This window comes from Tenrec ecaudatus, chromosome 5 (assembly GCF_050624435.1).
Source record: "Tenrec ecaudatus isolate mTenEca1 chromosome 5, mTenEca1.hap1, whole genome shotgun sequence".
Classification (NCBI taxonomy): Eukaryota; Metazoa; Chordata; class Mammalia; order Afrosoricida; family Tenrecidae; genus Tenrec; species Tenrec ecaudatus.
The window spans coordinates 103,574,139-103,600,387 of record NC_134534.1 but is presented as its reverse complement, the minus strand read 5'-3'; the positions used below and the strand labels follow the sequence as shown (position 1 = coordinate 103,600,387).

General features: G+C 40.1%; 1 protein-coding gene and 1 non-coding gene across 4 annotated transcripts in view; one reads left to right on the top strand and one right to left on the bottom strand.

Moving 5' to 3' along the window:
• AOPEP (aminopeptidase O (putative)) overlaps positions 1-26,249 on the bottom strand; it is a 502,851-nt gene that overhangs the window by 271,219 nt on the left and 205,383 nt on the right. The gene's annotated exons all lie outside the window — the stretch shown is intronic.
• On the top strand, positions 25,397-25,503 carry LOC142449462 (U6 spliceosomal RNA). The gene has a single exon (XR_012784623.1). It is a non-coding gene; the product is annotated as a U6 spliceosomal RNA (small nuclear RNA).

The window sequence follows — 26,249 nt, the reverse complement described above, 5'->3', positions numbered from 1 at the left end:
AATTGTTTGCTCTTGTATTCTTCATCTTCCTTTTCTTGATTTCCAGCCTATGGTCTGTATGATAACAATTTGCTTAAATTTATGCAGGTTCACCTTATGCCCCAGCATTTGGTCTATCCTTAAATATGTGCCATGTGGACTTGAAAAGAATGTGATTTTTAAAAATTTGTATGAAAAGCTCTGTAAATATCTATCATGTCCAATTGTAATGTTTAGATCTCTAGCCTCTTTGTTGAGTTTCTTTCCCTGTGAACTACCTTTATCAGAGTGCGGTATATTGAAACCACCTACTATAATTGTTGAAGCTGTTATTTTCTTCCCCATCTTTTGGAGTGTTTGGTTGACTTATTCAGCGGGGTTCTCATTCCGTGAATATATGTTTTCAGTGCTTAGTGGTTCTTTGTCTACCATTCCCTTGAGCATTGCAGTGTCCCTCCTTATCTCTTTTTGTGGTTTGCACTTTGAAGTCAACTTTATCTGAGATTAGGATTGCCACCCCTGCCTTTTTTGAATTGCTGTTCAATTGGTATGCCTTTCTTCAGCCTTTGATTCTCAGCCTATTTGTGTCTGTAGCCTGGAGAGGTCGCCTGTAGGCAGCAGATTGATGGGTTGTATTTTCTAAGTCAGTCTGCTAGCCTCAGTCTTTTAATGCCTGAGTTCAATCCATAGCTATTCATTGTTGTTATCTCCCTCTGTGGACTCTGTGATGTCATCTTATACCTTTTGTGTTGGGTGCTTTCCTACCTTTCTTATCAGTGTTTTTTTTTTTGCATGTGTGTGTGTGTATGTTTCATTCTTGATTGTTTTCACCATTAAGCCAGTGCTCTCTGGGGGGCTGTTTTCTCTTTGTTGCCTTCTGGGTGGGGTTGTTCTAAGTGGCAATGTCTTATTTATGCTTGCTGAGTGCTGTTCTTCTGCCCACATTGGGTTGGTAAGGATCTTTTGTAGGGCTGTGTCTTTCTACCGTATTCCTTGAGTTTCTCATTTTCTGGGAAAACTCTTACTTCTCCTTCATAGATAATTTGGCTGGGTCGAGTATTCTTGGGTTTGTGTTATTTTCCTTTACATTTTGGAATATTTTACTCCACTCTCTCCTCTTCTTCCTAGTGTCCACTGATAGGTCTGAGCATATTCTTATCAGGGCACCTTTACATGTGATTGCTTGTTTTTCCCTAGTTGCTCTCATGATTTTCTCTTTTTCTTCAAAGTTGGATAGTTTAACTATTATGTGCCTTGGTGACTTCTTGGGATTCAGCCTAGCTGATGTCCTTTGAGCCTCCTGAATGGTTGACTGGTTTTTATTCATTAAGCTCGGGAAGTTTTCCTCCAAGAATTCTCTCACTATTGTTGCAGATATCTTCCTTGTTGTGTCTTCCTCCGGTAATCCAATTATTCTGATGCTGTCCCTGTTCATAGCATCAGACATAACTGTTAGGTTTTCTTCAGCTTCTCTGATGATCTTATTAGATTTTTGTTCACTTTGTTAAAGTCTGCTTGGCTGTCCTCCAAGACACTGGTGCAGTTCTCTGCCAATTCCGGTCAACTGGTGAAGTCTGTCACTCTGCTACTGGTTTTTGTTATCTCATCCCTAAGCTCCTGCATTTCTCTTTGGTGTATTCACTTTATTTCATCTAATATTTCATTCTTTTTCTGTATTGTTTCCCTCATATATTGTATGACTCCAAGAAGCATTCTGAAATTTTCTTTCTGCGGCAGATCAATGTCTGTTTCTTCTATGCATGTCATTAGCTTCAGGACATCTGCCACTACCTTCTATTTCTCCTGTTTTTCGTTGACGTCATTGGGGCTCATTGCTGTTTGAGTTGCATTGTTTTAGAGGAGCCAGGTGCCATTTTCCAGAGAGTTGAAGAGTACTGGCTCTCTCTGGAAGACTCGTAGGAATGCTTCTTCAAACTGCCTGCAGCTAATTTCACTATGGAATTGGCCTACCACTTTATCTTCCTGTGGCTTCATTCTTTCCCTAGTCAACCAGTATTATTTTATTTGGAGGGTAAGTTGAATGGTCCTCTCAGGGGGTGCTGGTTGGGTTGTTGAGAACTCACGAAGATGGTGCTGTCACAAGAAGCCATGATGGTGTAGTCCATGGGAATGTGGGGCGCCTCAGACGACATGTGGGGGTGCCCACTGCAACATGATTGGCACAGAAACCTGGCAGGTTGCCCTATTTGGTGCAGAGCACCGCAAATAATGAGCAGAATTGTCCTGGTCAGGTAGTTTGCTGCAGAGGTTAGGAAGAGGTTCCCACAGCAGCGTGGAAGGTTGGCAAGTGTTGGCTGAGCTGCTCTAGGCTGCATGAAGCATTATGACAGGCGGGAGGAAGTTCCCTCAGTCATGTGGGACTACAGAGGACAGATAGGAGCTCCCAGGCAGGATTTCCCCTGCAGCATTAATCACTGCAGTCGGTGGGTAGGCAGAATTTCCCTGGGAAGAAGTTGGGCGGGATATCTCCTGTTGTAGGTTGGTGGGCTTTCCCAAGCCTCGGCTCACTGCAAAGGGTGGAAGGCTTCCAGCTGTGTGGAGGGCAAGTGTAAATGCCCAAGGCTAAGGGGAGTGGTCTGGAAGTTGGCAGTGGCGTTTGAGAGAAAAAGGAAAAATAAAACTAAGTCCGCCGAGATTGTGGGGGAATAGAGAAATCAGCGACACAAAAATAACAATATAGCTGATCCCTGATCCCTGATTGTGGGGCTGGAGGGGGTTAATCCCTGTCCCGAGGTGGTGGCAAACTGTGGCTGTATTGAGATAAAACCACTGTGCCGCCTCCAAATGATCCGGGCTCTAGCCCAGACAGTGGTGGGACCAAAGTCAAATGCTAGTTGGCCTCCACTGTGGTAATCCAAAAACCCCAGCCCATGAAAACCTAGTGGATCTGTCTACTTATTTTTATGAGGTTCCTCCTGCAACCCAGCATGTGGAATTTCCCTCTGAGTAACTCTCCTGTGCTAATTTCTGTGGAGTCCCTCTAGTATGTGTTACTCAGCCGCCATATTGCCGGATGTCTCTTGGCTTATAAATCTTTTATCACAATCCATACATCTATCCATTGTGCCAAGCATATTTTCACATTCATTGCCATTATCATTCTCAAAACATTTGCTTTCTACTTGAGCCCTTGGTATCAGCTCCTCATTTTCCCCCTCTCTTCCTGCCCCACTCCCTCACAAACCCTTGATAATTTATGAATTACTATTTTGTCATGTCTTACACTGTCTGATGTCTCCCTTGACCCACTTTTCTGTTGTCCATCCCCCCAGAGACGGGGTTATATGTAGATCATTGTGATCAGTTCCCCCCTTCTACCCTACCTTCCCATCCCTCTCCTGGTATTGGTACGCTACTCTCATTATTAGTCCTGAGGGGTTTATCTGTCCTGGATTCTGTGTTTCCAGCTCTTATCTGTATCAGTCTTCATCCTCTGGTCCAGCTGGATTTGTAAGGTAGAATTGGGATCATGATAGTGGGCGGGGGAGGAAGCATTTAAGAATTAGAGGAAAGTTGTATGATTCATTGTTGCTCTACTGCTTCCTGACTGGCCTGTCTCCTACCCCTGACCCTTCTGTAAGGGGATGTTGGACCCTTCCTTTTGAGGATATGTTTTTCTCTTTCTTTCTTTCTATTTGTTTATTTATTTTTGGGGTTACTGTGTAATACAGCAAATATGTAGTTTATTAAAAATCTCACTACTCAATGGAATCTCATAGCATTATCATAAAACAGAGTACAACTGCACCATATGGTTTCTGAGGCTATCGATCTTTACAAAATCAGAAAACCTTATCATTCACCCAAGGAGCTGCTAGTGGGTTTGAACTGGACTGTCACCCTTGTGGTTAGTAGCCTAATGCTTAAACCCACTAGGTCATCAGGGCTCCTTAACTATATAAGAAACTGTCAAAATGATTTCCAAAGAGGCAGCACCACCTTACACTTCCACCATTAATTGATGAAAGTTCTAGATGCTCTACATCAGGGGTGCTCAATATGCTGATCGTGATCTAGTCGATTGCAAATGTAGGGTGGGTAGATTGCATGGCACTTATTAAATAGGCGTAAGCCTATCATCAATCCTGTCACTGAATTGATATACAGCGCAGCCAATCAGGTGCAATCTTAGGTGTCAAATGCACGCACAAACAACTGTGCTAAATGCAGCAAAATGGGCAAGTTATCATCAATTTTTAGACCTTGGGTTTTTTACTCTTAAACGTAAGAAAGAGTATTAAAATGAGTAGGGGAGCTGGACCAAGTAAGAAGACAAAAACGTATCACTTTAATATGGAACGGGAGATTTTGACACAACAACCAGACATTCTGCCAAAGTTCAGAGTGCATGAACAGTTCTGAAACTTACTCACAGAGAGAAAGTACCCAAACATGAGAAAACGTGCTACCCCCTTGACTGCATGATTCGGCTCTATTTATTTATGTGAGTCAGCCTTTTACCACATAAAGGTCATTAAATACAAGTACCATTCCACCATGACTGATAATCACTTGGAAGTGTGCTTGAGGGTGGCTGTCAGGAGCTACGTCCAGATTATGCACCCCTGTCTTATTCCATTCAGTGCAAGTCACCAGAGCAAACTCAGATAATGACAAAAAATGTACACAGTTAATTGTGTTGTGCAATATGGACTCATGCAGCAAGGTACATAAACTTATAGATATAAAGAATTCTCAATGTATTTATGAATAAATGTAATAAATAAAAATATATGTTTTGCATTTTTGTAGTTGGTAGATCATTCTGACTTGATCATTTTATAAGTAGCTCGCATGCTGAAAAAATGTGAGCGCCTTGTTCTACAATATTTGCTAACATTTGGCATCATTAGTCTTTTATTTTATTCTACAGAGCGCTCTGAAATAACATTTTCCTGGTGGCTGATGATTTTGTGTACCATTCGTGTGCTTAGGGAGCCTTGGTGGTGCTGTTGGTTAAATGCTGGACTGCTAACCACAAGATCAGCAGTTAACCCCCCACAGCTCCTCCTTCTGTAAAGATTATAGCTTCAGAAGCCCTATCTAGTGTCACTATGAGTTGGAAGCAACCCAGTGGAAATGAATTCTTCTGAGTTTCATGTGTTTATTGACTATTTGCAAATGTGTGTTTATGTAGTGTCTCATCAAGTCTTTGTCATTAAAAATCCCCCAAAAAACATAGGTTGTCTTCGTCACATATTCTCAGTATAAGCCTTTGTTAGACGCATGTAATGTCAATATTTTGTTAGATGGCTAACCCATTCATTTTGAAAAATATATCTTGGTGATCAGAAATGTTTAATATTAACTTGTTATTTATAACTAATGCTTTTGTATCCTATGAATGTGTGTATATCCCAAGAATATGAAAAAGCATTAATCTAAAAATAGAATGAAATAAAAAAAATTCTTTTTTCTATGAATTTCTTTACTCATAGATGATGATTGAAGCAAAGTTTCAGCATCCTTGATGAGGCACTAAATGAACATACAGGAAGTACCGAAGAGAAATGTGTTTAACAGGTAGGGAGAGTAAGGGAATATAAATATAAATAAGGGTTCTATACTTCCCTTGAAAGGGTAAAATGTCAACACGGGTGAGCTAAGATAAATTATGTATGTATATAATCCAAGAAAAACAATATGGCATTACTTAAAGAAACCACTAAGAAAGCAATGAAAAACATTATTTTTTAAAGCATAGTAAATAAATCAAACTAGAGATCTAGAAAATATTCGCGAGGTCCACAGGAAGGCAAGGAGAAAAACAAATAAACAAACTTTTAACAAAGAGAACAACCAGAAAACAGAAACTGAAATGGCAGGATTAAGCCCAAACATATCAAAATCATATTAAATGTAAATTTCTTCAAAGATATATCAACATTGATTATAGTAAATGTAAATGGTCTGTGTATACAAAATAAAAGATAGAAGTTGTCAAAATAGATTTAAATACTAGGTCCACTATAAATATCTACAAACACTTACTTCCAACAAAAGGCATTGCAAAAGAATGGGAAAAATATATGTCCAGGCAAACATTAACTTTTAAAAGACAGAAGTAAATATATGTGCGTGACACAAAGCAGTCTTCAGACAAAGAAAACTATAAGGGACAAAAAAAGTTAATCCACCAAGGTATAGTTATCCTAAATGTCTACAACAGAAAATAAGCATGGATATAGAAGGATGGAACAGCACTAGCAAACAATATTATCTAATGGACATTTAAAGAACATTTTACCCGACAATAGTAGAATACACATCCTTTTCAAGCACTCTGGAACCTTCATCACAATAGTTTCTGCATCATAAAACAAATTCAAACCAGTTTAAAAGTACTGTGAGCATACAGGGTACTACCATTCACTGACCATAATAGAATGAAGCTAAAAATTAATGACAATAAACTTCCAAACACTTGAAAGTTTAGCAACACTCTCCTAAATAATACAGGAATCAAAGAGGGTGTCTCAAAGAAAAATTCATGGAATGGAAAATAAAAATGTATATGCCAAAGTTTGTGAGATGCAGTTAAAAATTAGCACTGAGTGAGGAATGTGTAGCCCCGAAAGTTTTTAGTAGAAGACAAGAAAAACAAAAATTTAGTAATGTCATTTTCTACTTCAAGAAAATTAAAACAAGAGCAAAATCAACTCAGACCAAGCAGAAGGAAGGACTAATAAATATAGAGCATAAATCAATGAAACTATGATGCTCACCTTCCCGACACAATCGCTGAAGACAAAGTGGTTAAACAAGTAAATGTGGTGAAGAGAGCTGATGGTGCCTGGCTATCAAAAGATATAGCATCTGGGGTCTAAAGGCTTGAAGGTAAACAAGCGCTCACCTAGCTCAGAAGCAACAAAGCCCACCTAGAAAAAGCACATTATCCTACGTGATGACCAGGTGCGGAAGGGATCAGTTATCAGGCATCAAATAACAAAAAATCATATCATTGTGTGCTCACCTCCATGATACGATCGCTGAAGACAAATGGGTTCATAAGCAAATAATGTGGCGAAGAAAGCTGATGTTTCCATAGCTATGTTTCCATAGCATCTGGGGTCTTAAAGGCTTGAAGGTAAACAAGCAGCCATGTAGCTGAGAAGCAACAAAGTCCACATGGAAGAAGCACATCAGCCAGTGCGATCACGAGGTGTCAAGGGATCAGGTATCATGCATCATCAGAACAAAAAATCTTACCATAGTGAATGAGAGGGGGAGTAAGGAGTGGAGACCCAAAGCCCATTTGTAGGCCACTAGACATCCCCTTACAGAAGGGTCTCGGGGAGGAGATGAGTCAGTCAGAGTCCAACGTAGCAACAAAGAGGCATACAACTTTCCACCAGTTCCTATATGCTTCTGCCCCACCCCTCCACTATCATGATCCGAATTCTATGTTACAAAGCTGTCTAGACCAGAGGATGTACACTGATACAGATAGGAACTGGAAACACAGGGAATCCAGGGCAGATGGTCCCTTCAGGACCAGTGGTGTGAGTGGCTATACTGGGAGGATGGAGGGTGGGTTGGAAAGGGGGAATTGATTACAAGGATCGACATGTGACCTCCTCCCTGGGGGACGGACAACAGAAAAGTGGGTGAAGGGAGACACCGGCCAGGATAAGATATGACAAAATAATAATTTATAAATTATCAAGGGTTCAAGAGGGAGGAGGAGTTGGGGGGAGGGGAAAATGAGGAGCTGATGCCAGGGGTGCAGGTGGAGAGCCAATGTTTTGAGAGTGATGAAGGCAATGAATGTACAAATGTGCTTTATACAACTTATGTATGTATGTATTGTGATAAGAGTTGTATGAGTCCCTAATTAAATGATTAAAAAATTTAAATTACATTAAAAAATCAAATAACCTAATTAGAAAAACAGGCAAAAAGACATGATATTTCACTAGAAATGGTGAAATCATACATTTCACCAAAGAGGATATATAGATGACTGATAAACAAATAGAAAGATATTCAACATCATTAGCTATTACCGAACTGAAACCACAATAAAATATCACAACATATGTGTCAGATTGGCTAAAATAAAAAAAATATGATACAGGTTTCCTCTGCTACACAAAAGTGGGGCATCCCTATGAAGCCTTTTATAAGTCAAAATGGTGTAAAACAAAGAAGCCATCATCTCTGCTTTATATGGGGCAATTATTGAGATGAATGAGAATTCCAGACCACTTCATTGAGCTCATGTGGAACTAGTACATGGACCAGTACATGGAAGTCATTCCGACAGAACAGGCAGAATATGATTTAAAATCAGGAAAGGTATGCCTCAGGATTAAATCCTTTCACCCTACTTATTCAATTTGCTTGCTGAGCAAATAATTCAAGAAGCTGGACTACATGAAGGCTAATGTGGCTTCAGGATTAGAGGAATGCTTTTTAACAACCTTCCATGTGCAGATGAAGAAGTCCCGTTGACATAATGGATACATGTTGGGCTACTAACCTCAAGGTTGTCCGTTCGAACCCACCAGTCACTTCCTCAGAAGAAAGATGAGGGTTTCTACTCATCTTTCTATTATAGTCTCTGTGTCTAATGCAGTTACTATGACTTGGAGTGAGTTTGAGTCTGAGATTGATATGATGATGACATAACCTTGGCATGGTGAAAGCGAGGACTTGAAGCAGTTGTTGATGACGATTAAGGACAACAGCTCTCAGCTGCAACTCAGTGTAAAGAAACACAACCGGACCAATAGACATCATGATAGATGGAGAAAAGGTTGAACTTGTCAACAATTCTACCAAATAACACATAAAACCCAAGACAGCATGTACATATAGTGACAGCAGGAATGCCATGATAAATACACAGCTTCTCTGACATCGAAATGATGTACGTGCAGTATAGCTCCTGGGAAGGAGCTCAACAATGGCATGCTCCTCGGACTGTGCACTGTCTCTTTAGTGGCTGTTGAAAAATAAATGTTGGACAACAGTTTCACTTTTGTCTTTTTTTATAAAAGAGAACATTTGAATGTTGTTTCGCTAGCGACACCTAATGCAGATACTTTCTATAAGCTAAGTATCTTAAAGCAAAAAGAGGATACGTGTAACAGTAAGTGGTGGTGCGGATGAGAGAAATTGCTAGTGGGAATGTAAAACTCTCTCGAAGACAGTTTGGTAGTTCCTTTTGGACATATGCTATGACCCCTAAAATATACCGGCTTGGTCACAGACACTTGTACACGAATGTTTGTAACAGCTTTATTTGTAATAGCCAAATAGTGGAAGCTCTTCAACTATCCTCCAGTGATAAGTAGTCAAACAAAAAATGTGGTACATTCATACTAAGATATCCTACTCAACAGTGACAGTGACAAGCAATAAACTACGGATATAAGATGGATTAGTCTTAGGGAAATTACAGTGAGTTAAACAAACAAACAAACCCGAAATCAATCTGGCGATACCTAAAACAGATGGAAATAGAGTTACCATATGACCCAGCAATTCCCTACTGGGCACATACCTAGAAGAGGCAAGAAACAAACCACATCCAGACATCAGGGCTCCAATGTTCATTGCGGCACAGTTCACAATTGCAAGGAGTTGGAAGCAACCCAAATTTCCATCAACTGACGACTGGATTAAAAAACTGTGGTATATACATACAATGGAGTACTACGCATCACTAAAAAGCCGTGATGAACGTATGAGGCACATAGCGGCATGGGAAGGACTGGAGGAAATCATGCTAAGCAAGGTAAGTCAGGCACAAAAGGACAAGTATAACATGAGCCCGCTGAGGTAAGAATTAAACAATTTTTAAAAAAGCAAAAGTGGCATAGGGGAAAAAGCTACTGTATACAAACATTTTTGGGGTGAAGACTGTGTAGTATGGAAGAGACCAGACCAAAACTAGGGATGTACATGGTAGACAATGGTGGAGGAGGTGGGGAAAGGAAAACAAAAGGATGAATATAAGGAAGAAAAGGGTAGTGGGGGCATGGGGCATTAATCCACCCAAGGGGGGGGTATTGTTTATATCTCCACAGGGAAAGTGGGACCAGACTTCAACCCAGTGCCGCAATGTGTGAATGCAATATCCCGGCATGGAATAGGGAACAAGTGGAGAGGTCTGGGAGGCTGGCCCCAGCACCATAAATTAAGTGGATTCCTGCTCCTCCTCCGAAAAGAATTTGTTCCAAAGACGACATTGACTCTGCAGCTCTGGGAGATGGACATATCTGATCAGAACACATGGGAGCCGATGAAGGGGCAGGAGGAGAGAGTGGAGCACACCCTGGCCCACCAGGCCGTGAGGATGATATTCCTGAGTAGAGCAGCCAGTCCACAGAGAGAACAACATGGCTGGCCCCACTATGAGACATGATGCCAATCAGCGACTAAGGGCGATACAGGGGACTGCACCGGAGACACAGTGTGGGAATTGCACCTGACCTGAACCCACCACACCGAGGCAAATCACTGGGGGAGTGCAGCGGAACAGCAAGGGAATGGAGTGGCAAGGTCCCCAGGGAATGCTGAAAGTGGACTTTGGGGCCAGGGCGTGGTGCCCCAACAGACTGGACTGGAAAACGCTCCTAAGGGTCAGCAAACGATCCCTGAACTAACTACAAGCTTTTCTCTTGTGAACTGTTTTGTTCTGTTCTTTGTCAGTGGTTTGTTTTTGTTGTTTTGTTGTCTGGTTGTATACTGTTGCTTTGTTTTCCTCTGTCTTGTTTTCGTGCATGTTAGTGTCTCCACAAGTCTGTCTGAATAGGACAGGCTGGATGAACTATCTGGAGGAAAAACAACGGGACCGACAGTTCTGGGGGGACTTGGGGTGGGAGGGGTTAAGGAAGTGGTGTTAATAAACACAGGGACAAGGGAACAACATGGGACCCCAAATGGTAGAGAGGGGGAGTGGCAGGCCTAGTGGGAAATGATCAAGGGTAAGGTTGCTTAGAGAAGAGGTATACTCTATCCCAGGTGGCGACGAAGCATGGTAGTAGGGCAGGAGGAAAGTCAAGGGAGATGGAGGAAAGAGCTAGGAGTCAAAGGGCATTTATGGAGGCCTAGACAAAGACATGTACATGCAAATATATATAGGAGGATGGGGAAATAGATCTATGTGTCTATATTTATAGATTTAGTATTAAGGTGGCGGAAGGACCTTGGACTTCTACTCAAACACTCTCTCAATGCATGAATACTTTCTTTTATTAAATTGGAACTCTATGATGCTCACTCTCCCGACACAACGGCTGGAGACAAAGTGGGTGAACAAGTAAATGTGGTGAAGAAAGCTGATGGTGCCCGGCTATCAAAAGAGATAGTGACTGGGGTCTTAAAGGCTTGAAGATAAACAAGCAGCCATCTAGCTCAGAAGCAACAAAGTCCACATGGAAGAACACACCAGCCTGTGTGATCGAGTGGTCCCGAAGGGATCAGTTACCAGGCATCAAAGAACAAAAAAATCATATCATTGACTGCACACCTCCATGATAGGATCGCTGAAGACAAATGGGTGCATAAGCAAATGTGGTGAAGAAAGCTGATGGTGCCCGGCTATCAAAAGAGATAGTGTCTGGGGTCTTAAAGGCTTGAAGGTGAACAAGCGGCCATCTAGCTCAGAAGCAAAAAAGCCCACATGGAAGAAACACACCGGCCAGTGCGATCACGAGGTGCTAAGGGACCAGGTATAAGGCATCATGCAAAAAATACATATATACATGTGTGTGTATGTATATATATGTGTGTGTGCATGTATGTGTATAGGTATATATATGTGTGTGTGTATATATACACCATATTAAATGAAGGGGGAAGTGCAGAGTGGAGACCCAAGGCCCAAGTGTCGGCCAATGGAGACCCCCTCATAGAGGGGTTTAGGAGAGGAGATGGGCTAATTAGGGTGCGAGGTAGTACCGATGAAGAACACAGCTTTCCCCCAGATCCTGGATGCTTCCTCCCCCCAACTACCATGATCCGAATTCTACCTTGCAGGGCTGGATAGGGCAGAGGCTGTACACTGGTACATATGAGGGCTGGAGGCACAGGGAATCCAGGGTGGATGATACCTTCAGGACCAAGGGTGTGAGGGGCGATGCTGGGAGAGTGGAGGGTGAGTGGGTTGGAAAGGGGGAACTGATTACAAGGATCCACATGTGACCTCTTCCCTGGGAGAGGGACAGCAGAGAAGGGGGGGAAGGGAGACTCCGGATGGGGTAAGATATAACAAAATAACGATGTATAAATTACCAGGGGCACATGAGGGAGGGGGGAGAGGGGAGGGAGGGGCAAAAAAAAGAGGACCTGATGCAAGGGGCTTAAGTGGAGAGCCAATGCTTTTAGAATGATTGGGGCAGGGAATGTATGGATGTCCTTTATACAGTTGATGTATGTATATGTATGGATTGTGATAAGGGTTGTATGAGTCCCTAATAACATATAAAAAAAGAAAAAAAACCCAAAATAAAACAAAAACAATTTCAAAAGAATTTACATTGCATGATTTCATTCATTTAACATTTATGAATAACCTAATTCTAGGGAAGGAAGGCAGATTTGTGGTTACCAGGCATTAGGAATGATGGAAAGAGTGGGTGTAAGTATAAAGGGGTAGCAAGAAGGAGTCCTGTGATGCTGGTTCAGTTAGTATCTTGATTAGAATGTAGTTACATAGAGCCATATAAGTGATGAAATTACATACAACTCTATAGATGCAAAAACACAAATGAGTGTATTCATCTCTGGTAAAATGTAAATGAGCTCTGTAGATTGTACCAAGGTCCATTTTTTGGTTTTGATATTGCACTATACTCCTATAGTTATGCAAATGTCAACAAAGGGGAGGTTAGGTGAAGGAAACACAGGATCTGCTTGTACATTTCTTTGAAACTTCCCATGCATAATTATTCACAAATAAAAGTAAACACACAAACAAACCTACAATGTTGGGTATTTTATGATGCCACCTCATCATTTTAGTCTATTATAGAAGTACTATGACCCACCCTTTCAAAGCCTCTTTGATGGAGAAGGGAATGAAACTCTACTTGGTTGGTACAGTCAATTATCTAAGCCATGATGGATGGATTTCCTCGCTTGTTTTCAAGTTTGCTTTTCTCTTTATCATGAATCCAATCAGTTGTGTTCTACTGTAATTAAAATAACCCTCCTTAAAAGATATAGTACTGGGTGAAAGTGAGAGTTTGATAAACAGACATATCTTCAATAATCAGTCAGAGCAAACAATAGCCTTGTAATTGGAGAACTTTTGGCATGACAAATCTCTTCCTGAAAAAATCCACTGTTTATTGCCTATCAAGGTGAATTTTCAGTATGAACAGGCTTATTTCACCTAACCCTGGAAAGGCTGGATTCTCTGAGAAGAAGACCGTGTACAGGTTGAGTTTAAGGCAAGGATGTAGTTTTCCTTCATTACTGCTAAGATACGTTGACATTGCTCTATGTACACAGTAGCTGTTCCTAGACAGGAAACAACCAAACTACCTTAGCTTTCAAACTTGGCCTTCAAGTGCAAACTCAAGCAGAAATTCATGAAAATCTAGCCATAAGACTGATAGGCCAGAGAGGACCTCTGATACATCATTTAAGAATTCATATAATTTCATTTGAACCTTAGTACTATTTATGTAGCACATGGTATAAGCCTCCTATCAAAGACAATGGTTTGTTTGGAGCGATCAAATGACTTTCCCAAGATCACAAAAGGCCAGGTCTTCCAGCTCACATCTAGTATTTGTTCCACTATACCATGGAATTTTATCTGGTATGGACTTATATTTCATGGATAAAACTATAACCACTCATAATAAAAAAGACTAATAATTTAAATAGTGCCATAAAATAACACTTAGAATGTATATCTTATTATAGACAGCACATTAATCTGTATTACATGTCCATATTAATGATATAGATATATAAAATACACACGCACAATATTTTATGGGTACTCTATGAGATTTTAAAAGTAATCTTGACTATTAGAATTTAGATTTGTGATCTTAATTTAAAGTGCTATACAATCTCTGTACAATGTGATCCTACTAGTCTATAGCAAGTGAATAATAAAAAGTAATAGAATAATTCAACTGTAATAACTCAATCTAAACCATTTTCCCAAGAAAATCTTACATAATACCATCTTACTTCCCTTTGCTTTTCAACAGTTGTGGTTAGGTGCCATCGTGTCAATCCTGACTCACACCAACCTTATGTTGATCGCTTTCTGAGAGCAAGTAAGGTTGATCATGTGGTTTTCATTGGCTGACTTTAAAAAGTAGATCATCTGGTCTTTCTTCCTAGTCTGTTGCTCTTCTCGAGCCACTTAATATCATAGCAACCTGCAACTTTTTACTTTTATTCAAGTATTTTAAAATCTGCCAAGGAAATTTCACTGTCCATGCCCTTTTAGATGTACATTACTCTGCCTCTTTTGAAGGTTTCCTTTTGTATCAGACAATTTTCTATCACTGTGAATCCTGGATTCTAAGCACACCTCTTAAATTTCTCACAATGCTCTGTTTCTTTGATTTTCATCAACATTTAAAAACTTTCAATTCAACGAACTTCAGGTTGTAGTTAGTGATGCTAACCCTGGCCATAAAGCCAGTAGAATGAATAAGGATTTTATAGTGTTGGGTCAATTGTTTGTTACTGAACTGAGACCATGTTTTAGATTTGCTCACATGTCCTCATTTCATAAAGGTATATCCTTTTCAATAAAGGTAAGTCTTTAAATATACAACCAAATTAAGATTTTAAAATTATTCCTATTCACAGATGACTTGGATTCTATATATATGAGTGCTTAAAAATTTCATGGAACAAGCCTATCATTCAATTCCATTTCCTTGCATTTTTAAGCCCTCTCATATCACAAACATTCCATAAGAGCTAGTAGTGTTTATTAGTAAGCAAGTCAGTGAAGTTGCAGGGTAAAAGATCAACATCTAAAGATGTGTTATGCTTCTAATACTAGACATTGTTGGCTGTAATCCTAAAGTAAATTGTAGTCTCCTCGTATGGTCGACCCTCTACATGCCTCCCTGTATACCATTAGCCCAGGCCTCTGAAACCACCAAGACAAACCTGTAGGAGAGTCAGCTCTGGTCTCTCTGCTTCTCTTTTCAATTGGTGCTATTGATTGCCCACTGAGGCTGCTGTGTGCTAAGAAACAGGCATCTGTAGTGGAGACCACAACCAACATGTTATAAGGCAGACCTTACTGGAGAGACATTTGGAGTATGAACAGTCCCTTCCTCGCACAGATACCATCACCTGCCAGCTGCTGTGGATTTTTACAGAATGTACATACCTACAGTGGAGTCTGCTTCCTCAGTCAGCACTCTATTTGCCTCCCTGAGTATCCCAAAACTCTAGCTTTTGAAACCACCAAGGCAGACATCCATAGGAATCAGTTTCGGTCTAACTAGCCCTGATTAACAGTACAAGCTGAGGACTGATAACCAAGGCTGCTGGGAGGCAGGGGAGTTGAATGAAGACTAAACTCACAAATAATCTACCTGGGACTCTGATAGCAACAAGGCAGACCTGTAAGAGGGTATATTTGGAGTATGATTAGCATTCCCCCAATGAGAAACTGTTCACTCCTAAACTTAGGCAAAACCCAATATGAGTTCCCTTCGGTGGAGTCAAGAGTTGGGTCACCTATAAGAAGTGACCACAAGGTCAGTGAGGGCTCTGAAACCATCAAGACAAATCTCTCAGAGGTCCTGTGGGGTTATACCAGCTCCACCTTCTCATAAAATGAAGGAAAGCCCTCCGGTGCTACCTATGAAAGCCACAGATATAAGCAGCTTCCACAGAGCAGGGAAGGAAAACTTAGGCAAATCTAGAAGGCAACCTCGTTTTGAAGTGGGCTACTTGGATGTGAGTTTTCTCACTAAAATCATGATTGCAGAAACAGAGAAGGGACAGGAGTAATACCCAGAGAGAGGAATATGCACCTCCATATTCTGTGTATTGATTAATACACAGAACCTTGCCTGAGTAGAAGTCCTTGCTGGTGGACAGAACAGGTATTTTGGGAAGAGATCAAAAGCTGGAAAATAAGATATGGAACCCTCACATCCCAGTTAGGCCAAAGATGTAGGAATTATCACAAAAAAGGAAAAAAGAAACGGCAAGCAAGGCCAAGAGCTCTGCCCACTTAAAAGGTTTTTGCTGAAAGTAGTGTAAATAAAAACTAGTAGTGCGGAGAAAAAGTTATCACTCTCAAAAACTTCAATGCCAAACAAAAAAAAATATCACAGGACACAAAAATAACAGAGGAATGACGATCCCTTCAAATAAACATGACAAAAGAACACTTAGGGATGATCAAATAATGAAAATGAGGAAGAAGCTTATATAACAATTTTAGACATAATTAAAGAGCTAAGGTTAAGCATAAATGGCTATACAGGGAAAAAAATCAGTACAAGGAAAAAATGAGGCAGGGAGAGGGAGAGAGATTGCAATCAAAAGGGACAATAACTGAGCCCCCAATAAAATGATTAAAAAACAAACAAAAAACTCACAAAAGGGACAATAACTGAAATAAAAACAACAGAATGATTTAACAGATTTAATTCAATAGAAGAAAGAATGAAAGTATTAGAGGTCAAATTACAAACAGTGAAGCCCAACACAAATAGTAGTTCAAGAAGGCTAGGTACAATTTCATAGTATTAATAGATAATAAGAGACCTATACACACTACGAGGATTTTAAAATATGATGTGAAAGAGGAAAATATTTATTTATTTGAATAAATAAGGAGCAAAAACTTGCCCAACAGATTGGGCACACAGGATATAAATCTACAAATCCAAAAAGTTCCAAGAACTGAAGCAAAGAAAAAACCAAAGAAATCTATACCAAGATATATAACTAGGCTCTCAAACAGTAAAGATAAAGAAAAAATCCCGAAAAGAAGCAAGCAATCACACACAAAGGACTTCTAATAAGATTAAATGCCATATTTTCCTCAAAACTATTGGAGGCCAAAAGACAATCGAAGAATATCTTTAAAGTTCTGAAAAAACTAAACAGATAACATCAAAAACCTATCAACTAGGAATACTTTACTTTCAAGAAAGAGGAAAAAGAGTCATAAAGCATTGGGTCTCCACTCAAGTACTCCCTCAATGCAAGAATACTTTCTTCTATTAAATTGGCATTCTATGATGCTCACCTTCCCGACACAACCACTGGAGACAAAGCAGGTGAATAAACAAATGTGGTGAAGAAAGCTGATGGTGCCTGGCTATCAAAATATATAATGTCTGGGGTCTTTTTTTTTTTTACATTTGAAATTTTATTTTACTGTTGAATTACTTTAAAATTTTTATTTTATTAAAAGATCATTTTATTGGATGCTCTTACAGCTCATTTAACAATCCATACATCAATTGTAACAAGCATATTTGTACATTTGTTGCCATAATTTCTTTCTTTTTTATAAATCATTTTAATGGGGCTCATACAATTCTTATCACAATCCATACATATATCAATTGAGTAAAGCACCCTTATACATTTGTTGTCCTCATCATTCTCAAAATTTGCCTTCCACTTGGGTTCCTAGAATCAGTTCATTTTCCTTTTTTCCCTCCCCCTAGCCCCCATTCACGATGATATGATCTCCCCCCACCCCCGGCCTTTGTTGCTTGAAACCTGGTCCCTTCGGCCCTTCATGATCACACATGTTGGTGTGCTGCTTCCATGTAGGTTTTGGTGCTTCTGGGCTAGATGGCCGCTTGTTTACTTTCAAGCCTTTAAGTCCTCAGACGCTATATCTCTCAATAGCTGGGCACCATCAGTCTTCTTCACCACACTTACTTATGCACACATTTGTCTTCAGCGTTTATGTGGGGAAGGTGATCACACAATGATGGTTTTTGTTCTTTGGTTCTGCTACCCGATCCCTTCAACACCTCGTGTTCACTTAGGCTTGTGTGCTTCTTCTCTGTGGGCTTTGTTGCTTCTGAGCTAGATGGCCGCTTGTTTGCCTTCAAGCCTTTAAGAGCGTCTGGGGTCTTAAAAGCTTGAAGGTAAACAAGCAGCCATCTAGCTCAGAAGCAACAAAACCCACATGGAAGAAGCACACCAGCCTGTATATTCACGAGTGCCGAAGGGATTAGTTATCAGATATCAAAGAACAAAAAATCATATCATTGTGTGCTCACTTCCATGATACAATCGCTGAAGACCAATGGGTGCATAAGCAAATGTGGCGAAAAGCTGATAGTGCCCGGCTATCAAAAGATATAGCGTCTGGGGTCTTAAAAGTTTGAAGATAAACAAGCAGCCATCTAGCTCAGAAGCAACAAAGCCCATATGGAAGAAGCACACCAGCCTATATGTTCACAAGGTGTCGAAGGGATAAGGTATCATCAGAACAGAAAATCTTACCATAGTGAATGGGGAGGGGGTGGGATGGGGAGTGCAGAGTGGAGACCCAAAGCCCATTTGTATGCCACTGGACATCCCCTTACGGAAGGGTCTCAGGGAGGGGAGGAGCCAGTCAAGGTGCGATGTAGCAACGATGAAACATGCAACTTTCCTCTAGTTCCTAAATGCTTCCTCCCTGCCTCCACCCCCCACCCCACCACGGCCAATTTTCATGATCCAAATCCTACCTTGCAAGTCTGGCTAGACCAGAGGATGTACACTGGTAGAGATAGGAACTGGAAACACAGGGAATCCAGGGCCGATGATCCCTTCAGGACCAGTGGTGTGAATGGCGATACTGGGAGGGTAAAGGGAGGTTGGGTTGGAAAGGGGGAACCGATTACAAGGATCTACATGTGATCTCCTCCCTAGGGGACAGACAATAGAAAAGTGGGTGAAGGGAGACTTCAGACAGGGCAAGATACGACAAAATAATAATTTATAAATTATCAAGGGTTCATGAGGGAAGGGGGAGTGAGGGGGAAAATGAGGACTTTATGCCAGGGGCTTACGTGGAGAGCAAATGTTTTGAGAATGATGAGGGCAATGAATGTACAAATGTGCTTTATACAATTGATATATGTATGGATTGTGTTAAGAGTTGTATGAGACCCTAATAAAACCATTATAAATAAATAAATAAGAACTGCATTAAAAAAAAAGAGTCATAAAGGCCTGTCTTAAAACAAGCAGTCATTTAAGTGAGGTGAAAATTATGTCCACATGGAAGCTGAACACCAACCTGTGTGATCCAAAGATTGTAAATAAGAAAATCCAAGACTAAAGGAGGGAATGGTAGGAGCACCCAGTTTTCATAAGGCCATGGAAAAGAGTGAAATATCCTAATCCATTTGCAGGGTTCCCACTTGGATTAAGCCTCTGGTGAATTCTCTTTGACCACTGACTAGGGATGTGAAGAGCTTTGGTATCAGACGGAGTGCATCGGAAAGTGGAGTATTGCAGATGTAATTAGATTAAAATGTAACACTTTATCATATGTTCTCCCTTTTGACCTATTTCAAATTTGTTCTAGGTTTTATTGTTTTCAGTTCCCTTTTCAATTTAGCTTTTCTCTGTTTCATTTTGTTATTGTTGTTGAGTGTTTGTTTTTGTACGTTTTTCTTTATATGAAATCAAGGATAGGTAAAGCTACAGAGTCAGAAATTGGATGAATAGTTTCTTGGACTGTGGCACAGGAGGTTGGGGGGAAATGAGGAGCTACTCATAATGAGTATAATAAAAAAGAAAATGTTCTTAACAAAAAAATAAATAAAATGGGGGCAGGGGGGACAATTGCTTCTGATTCATGGCAAACTTATATATGTCAGAGTATAAATGTGATCGATAAAGCTTTCAATGGCTGAGTATTCAGCAGCAGATTCTCATACTTCTCTTGAGGCACCACTTGACTCAAACCTGCAACCATTCTTTGAGCAGCTGAGCATGTTAGTTGCCTCTCTCATTCAGGGACTTCTTAATTTAATATATAGCATATATAAAGAACTCCTATAATTCAACAACAAAAAAGATGATCTAATTTAAAATCGGTAAAAGACTTGAATAGACCTTTTCTCAAAGAAGACATACACACGTCCCATAAGCACATGACAAAATACACAAGAACACTAGTCATTAGAAAAATGCAATCGAACCACAATGAGATGTCAATCCCACCACTAGAATGGTATTTTTTCATAAAGGGAAATAAGACGTGTCAGCAAGGATGTGAAGAAACTGGAGCTCTCATTCACTGTTACCAGGAATGGAAAATGTTGCAATCACTATGAAACCAGATTTTCCTAAAGAGGGTAAACCATTCCACTTGTAGGTCTGTAACCAGAAGAACTGAGAGCAGGAGCTGCAATGGATCCCTGTAAGTGCACTGATGTTCACGGTGGCATTGCTCACAATAGCCCGAACCAGGAAATAGCTCAAGGGCCCAGCAGAAGGTGAAAGGATGAACAAAACGTATTATGTGCGGTTGAAGATCACTCTGCCACAAAAAGGAGGGAAGTCCTGATACATGCTACAACATAGATAAGCCTTGAAAACATTATGCTAAGTAAAATAATCCTGATACAAAAGGGGAAATATTGCATTATCATCTTAAGTGACTATCAAGAATAGACAAATGCTTGGAAACAAACAGCTTTTAGGTGATTAACAGAATTGGGGAGTTATTGTTTAAACAGCACAACATTTCTTTCCTTTCTTTTAAAAATCATTTTACTGGGGGCTTGTACAGCTCTTATCGCAATCCATTCATCCATCCGTTGTGTCAAGCACATTTGTATATATGTTGCCATGATCATTTTCAATATATTTTCTTTATACTTGAGCCCTTGGTATCAGCTTCTCATTTTTCTCTCTCCATCCCTCATGAATCCTTGATAACATAATTTTTTTTCATCTCTTACACTGATGGATGTCTCCCTTCACCCACTTTCCTGTGTCTGTCCCCCTGGGAGGAGGTTATATGTAGATCATTGTGATTGGTTTCCCCTTTCTCTAGCACAAAATTTCTGCGATGAAAACTTTTTGAAAATATTATCAGTGATGGTTGTACAATATTGTGAGTATGCCACTCAGGATTGCACACTAAATTGTTAAAACGGCAAAGTTTAGATTATGTATATTTTAGCACAATTAATTTTAAAAGCTGTTTTTCTCAGAGCCAAGAGGAAAAGGTTTCTACAAATGCTCATGGTTTGCTTAATGTTAATGAAGACAGAAGCCCAGAGGGTATGTACTGGCAGCTCTCTTCAATCCAAAGTAGATAAACATGACATTTTGGTTTTTTTTTAATGAAATTAGGAAATGCAGGCAATCCACAAAGGAAGCCATCTGGAAGTGCAATTGTTAGGCATAGACCTATGGTAGGTGGAAGTTGGACTTTGGTACTGGATTTCAGAACCCCTCTCAGGGATAAAGAGCCCACAATCCCAGATATCCTGTGGGGCTCCCTCAGTAATTGTCTATGACTTCTATTTCAACCCTAAACTTATGCTCAATATTTCTAACTAATGTTGTCTACCATCAACCAAAATTATTTTATAGGGGTAAACTTAACACTACCTAGATAAGAGAAAAACAACTTCTTTCTGGTACTTAGGAGTCACTTTCTGCTTTATAATTCTCCTACCTAAAATTTATATTCACAAATGACATGTCCATAGCATTGTTGAACAGCAAGGGGACTCAATAGAAAGCATGTGTGAAGAAAAACACGGCCATTCGATGAGTTGAATATACTCCAATACAGCTCTCTACTCCAACAACTCAGAGCACGAGCAGCCAGAAAGTTAATGAACTTAACCTACTACGAGAGATAAGACAATCAAGGATAAATATTGAGACTATTAAGTACGTGAAACATTCCTGGATAATCAATAAACCACCTAATTTCTGGCAGTCTACTTTCACTGAGAAACATTTAAACTCATTCTTTGTCCAGGTCACTCTTTCTTCACACAAAGGCATAAATTTATGTTTGGCAAAGACATTAGAAAATTTCTGTCCTGTTAAAAAATAAGGAAACAATGATTAAAGTGTTAATTCAGAAAGCAAGTCTGCCTTTTGTATATTGGATGGAATAAGCTAGAGTTCAAAATCTTTTGAATGACTCTCTGGACCCTTAAAAAATATATAGTGATTTCCTTCTCTGGTTTGTAAGTCGGAGCATGTGTTCTTAGAGAGCTGAAGAGCCTTTCTATGGCTTCTTCCTTCATCATACTGAGCTCCCAGTGGGCTGGGACCATGCCATATTTCCCTGGCCTTTAACAAAAACCAACGGGGTGGGGGAGAGGAAGGGAAAAAAGCCAATATGTCGTAGGATACATTGAGTTCTCTGAAACCAAATGGAAGCAGAATTACTGCCCAATCTTCTCAGTGTGCCACAGATGGATGAGTCAACATTTAAAAAGGGGTTGAAAGTTCTTAGATAAAAGACCACAGATTTATGTAAAGTATTATCTTTATAAAAATAACTGAATTTCCCTGTGGGGTTTTTTTTTTAAAAGAAAAATGTTTTGCTCGTTGTTTGAAAACAATTTTTCTTTAAAAAATAATAAAAACCACACAAGCAGTATATTCTTGTAGAAAAATATTGAATCATCAGTACTTGTCTTGGATTAGCAAACGGGAGTGGGTAGCTGAGCCATAACTTTGAGAATGCTCAAGGGCCTGTCCTGCTGAAAATATCTGAGAACGGCACAATGCATTTTGGAGATTCTATAATCATTTATTGAATGACTGTAACAAGACAATTTTCTAATCAGACCTTTTCTGCCTTTAAAAATTCCATTTAACAACTGGACATCCCTTGCAGATGGGTAGTGGAGAGGAGATGAGTCACTTAGGGTTCAGTGTAGCAACAATGAAACTCAAAACCTTCCTCTAGTTCTTAAACGCTTCTTCCCCCCTCCCCCCCAGTTATCATGATCCCAATTCTACCTTGCAAACCTGGTTAGACCAGAGGATGCACAGTGGTACAGTTGGGATCTGGAAACACAAGGAATCTAGGACAGATGAACCTCTCAGCACCAACGGTGAGAGTGGCGATACCGGGAGGGAAGGGGGTGCAGAAAGGGGGAACCAATCTCGGAGATCTACATATAACGTCCTTTCTGGGGGATGGGCAACAGGAAAGTAGGTGAAGGGAGATGCCGGGCAGTGTAAGATAAGATAAAATAATAATTTATAAATTATTAAGGGTTCATGAGGGAGGGGGGAGCAGAGAGGGAGGGGGAGGGAAAAAGGAAAATGAGCTGATTGCAGGAACCCAAGTGGAAGGCAAATTTTGAGAATGATGAGGGCAATGAACGTATAAGGGTACTTTAGTCAATTGATGTATGTATGGATTGTGATAAGAGTTGTATGAGCCCCAATAAAATGATTTATATAAAAATTTCCATTTAAAATAGAACCGATATTTTTTCATGATCACAATGCAAAACACAATTTGTTCTCATATATTGTACAATCCTGAAATCTCCATTTTTAAAAACAGAGATGCATTCATAGCCAAGGTGTACAAAGAAGGAATGTATTCAATCAATCGCTAGTAGGTTACTCATCCTTCATTGAAACAAAGGCATACACTCTAATCTCACTGATCACAAAGGCTGTGACTGAACTTTGTCATGAATACATCATGTGCGACCTGAAGTCTGGGAGAAACAGAGAATAGCACATTGCTGTTGCAAAGGAGCTGCAGGGGAAAACCGTATTAAGTGTTTTCTCACTCTCATTAAGTCACTGCATTAAGTATGTAAGTATAATACACAGAAGAAAGAAAACTAGATTTGTTTCTTATGGTCCACAGATAATTTCCCAGACTCTCCAGGTTGATAAATTACTGATCACGAACAAAGTAGATCTGAAGAGCAGTCAAACACGCTTTGAAAAAGAGAGATAAGATCATTGATAATAATCCCATTTCTAGTATGTCAACCATAATTTTTTCTTCCAACCACATTCTTGATACACACCAAGTGCTCTACATATACATTCAGCCCCCGTGACAAACAAACTATAAGAAAGTGCAACTTTCTAGATGAAAGAAATTTGAAGACTTAGGAAAGTTGCGCTTCAGGTCTGAGAATTGACCACAGAAGGCTGGGGTTTAAACCCAGATGTGGCCATGGGTCTCTTTACTGCACTGCCAAACCAAGTCCACTGACCACAGAGTTTAACAGCAAAGTAGCTCTTCCTGAGGCCAGTAATCAGCATTGGCACCTGGCACTAGGCATAAACTGGCTATGTGCTGAGACTTCTGTGAATAGTGTGCAGATAAGCTGGATGTGGGCTGGGCATGTGGGGGAAAGAAGTGGTAATGTGGTTTCTGGAGGAGAGCCAGAAAAACAAAACATCCCTACTATTTGGGTTTTCACAGACCTGCCTTTGGCCTCAAAGCATCATTGACCTTCTTGAGGTCTTTCTGTGGTTGACTTGCCTTCTGAAGGGTACTCAGGCTGTCACCCACCTCTCCAGGCGCAGATCAGGCTAGGGCAGTCTGCTCTCCAGCATGTAAGCAGTGCTCATTCTCAACATACACAGTCATTCATCTTTCTCTCTGGGACTTCTGTCCCCCTTCTTTCAAATTATGGCCAATTTTCCCAATTCCATCCCTCGGAAAGGACTCAGTCCTGGGGTGCATTTGGATGCCCCACCCCAATACTATCCTTCTGAGCCTGTGCCAGCGACCTTTCTACTCACTCTCATTTTGGTCCTGGTATGACTTTGATTCACCTTTCTAGCTTAGCTTTGCTCTTTTCATTAGAAAAAGAACCAAAAAAGCAAACCCACAATGTGATTCTACCTCATAGCAACCCTAAAGGAAGGAGCTACACAAGGGTACACAAAACTGCTGGTCTTTATGGAAGCAATGTGCAACACCTGTCTCTGGTAGAGCAGCTGGTGGATTTGAATCACAGACCTTGCCGTGAGCAGCTGGGCACTTTCACCAGTGTCTTTGGGGATTCCTTTTTTCCACAATAGACACAACTCAAGCAATCGTTTTACCTACAGTAAATTGGCTGCCTTAACAGTGGCCTTTATCATCTACCCAGGAACCTCTTGGGGGTTGATGGCATAATTCAAACTTCCTGACAGCAGAATGTGGTATATACACATCCTCCTTAATGATGGCTGGTTTTAATCTTCTCAGCCACAATAAATCGGACTCATACCTCAAGCCAGTGGCATGGTATTAAGATCTTGATCCCTTTTACTATATACCACAGAGATTTCTTGGCTAGGAAAGTACCTATGGCATTTGTTGTTTTTACCAACTCTCAAGTGTCAGATTGGCATTCTAGTCCACTTGAATTTTTGCAAACCCTTACCAACCTCATAATTCCAGACTTAAGAGTGTGTTTTTTCTACCAGGTATTTACTGGTATTGATAGTCTTTTAAAAATCTTGTCTTGTGCTCGCTTTGGCAGCACATATACTAAAATTGAAACGATACAGAGAAGATTAGCATGGCCCCTGCGCGAGGATGACATGCAAATTCGTGAAGCGTTCCATATTTTTAAAAAAAATCTTGTCTTATATCTCTTAGAGTAAGATGAAATATGGCAGGCTAAAGCCAGTTATATAATCTATGGGAAGTAAATTATTCTGGAGACCATACACTTAGTGCCTAGGATTTGCACACCACTGTTATTCTTCAGTGTTTGTCGAGATGAAAGGGATCTGGGTGTTGGCATAAGTGGTTCTTTTGGTGTGGTGTGTGTCTACAATGGACTGATGGCAATGTGAACAACATACATCCTTGTGGAGGTCTAAATGACTACTAATCATTCTTTAGTCGTTTTTTTTTTTTAATTTTAAAAGTCATCTATTCAATCCCCTTATTTTACAGGAAAGGACGCTGAAGCCAAGAAAGGTTGACTTACTAATGACTCCTAAGATAATTTATGTCAGAAATGGGCTCAAACACAAGATTCAGGAGTCATGTACTCTGAACCCCAAGAATGAGTGTTGCAACTTTGCTACCACATAATATTGGATTGCTAACTGATGAAACAACAGAAATGTCTCTTTTTAGGCAAACATTTTATATTCCATCAGCAAGCCTTTTATAGCAACCAGTCTCTTCTCTTCTTGAATGAAAGAGCTTAAATGACTAAAACTCATTTAGTCCCAAGCTGTTATCCCCAAATGAGGCCTACCTTATTTTCATGATATATTACTCAATCAGTAACTATTTGTTAACTTTATATGGCCGTTTTTGAGAGCTAGATATAATAATATTTATTCCCTGCCCTCCAGTAGCT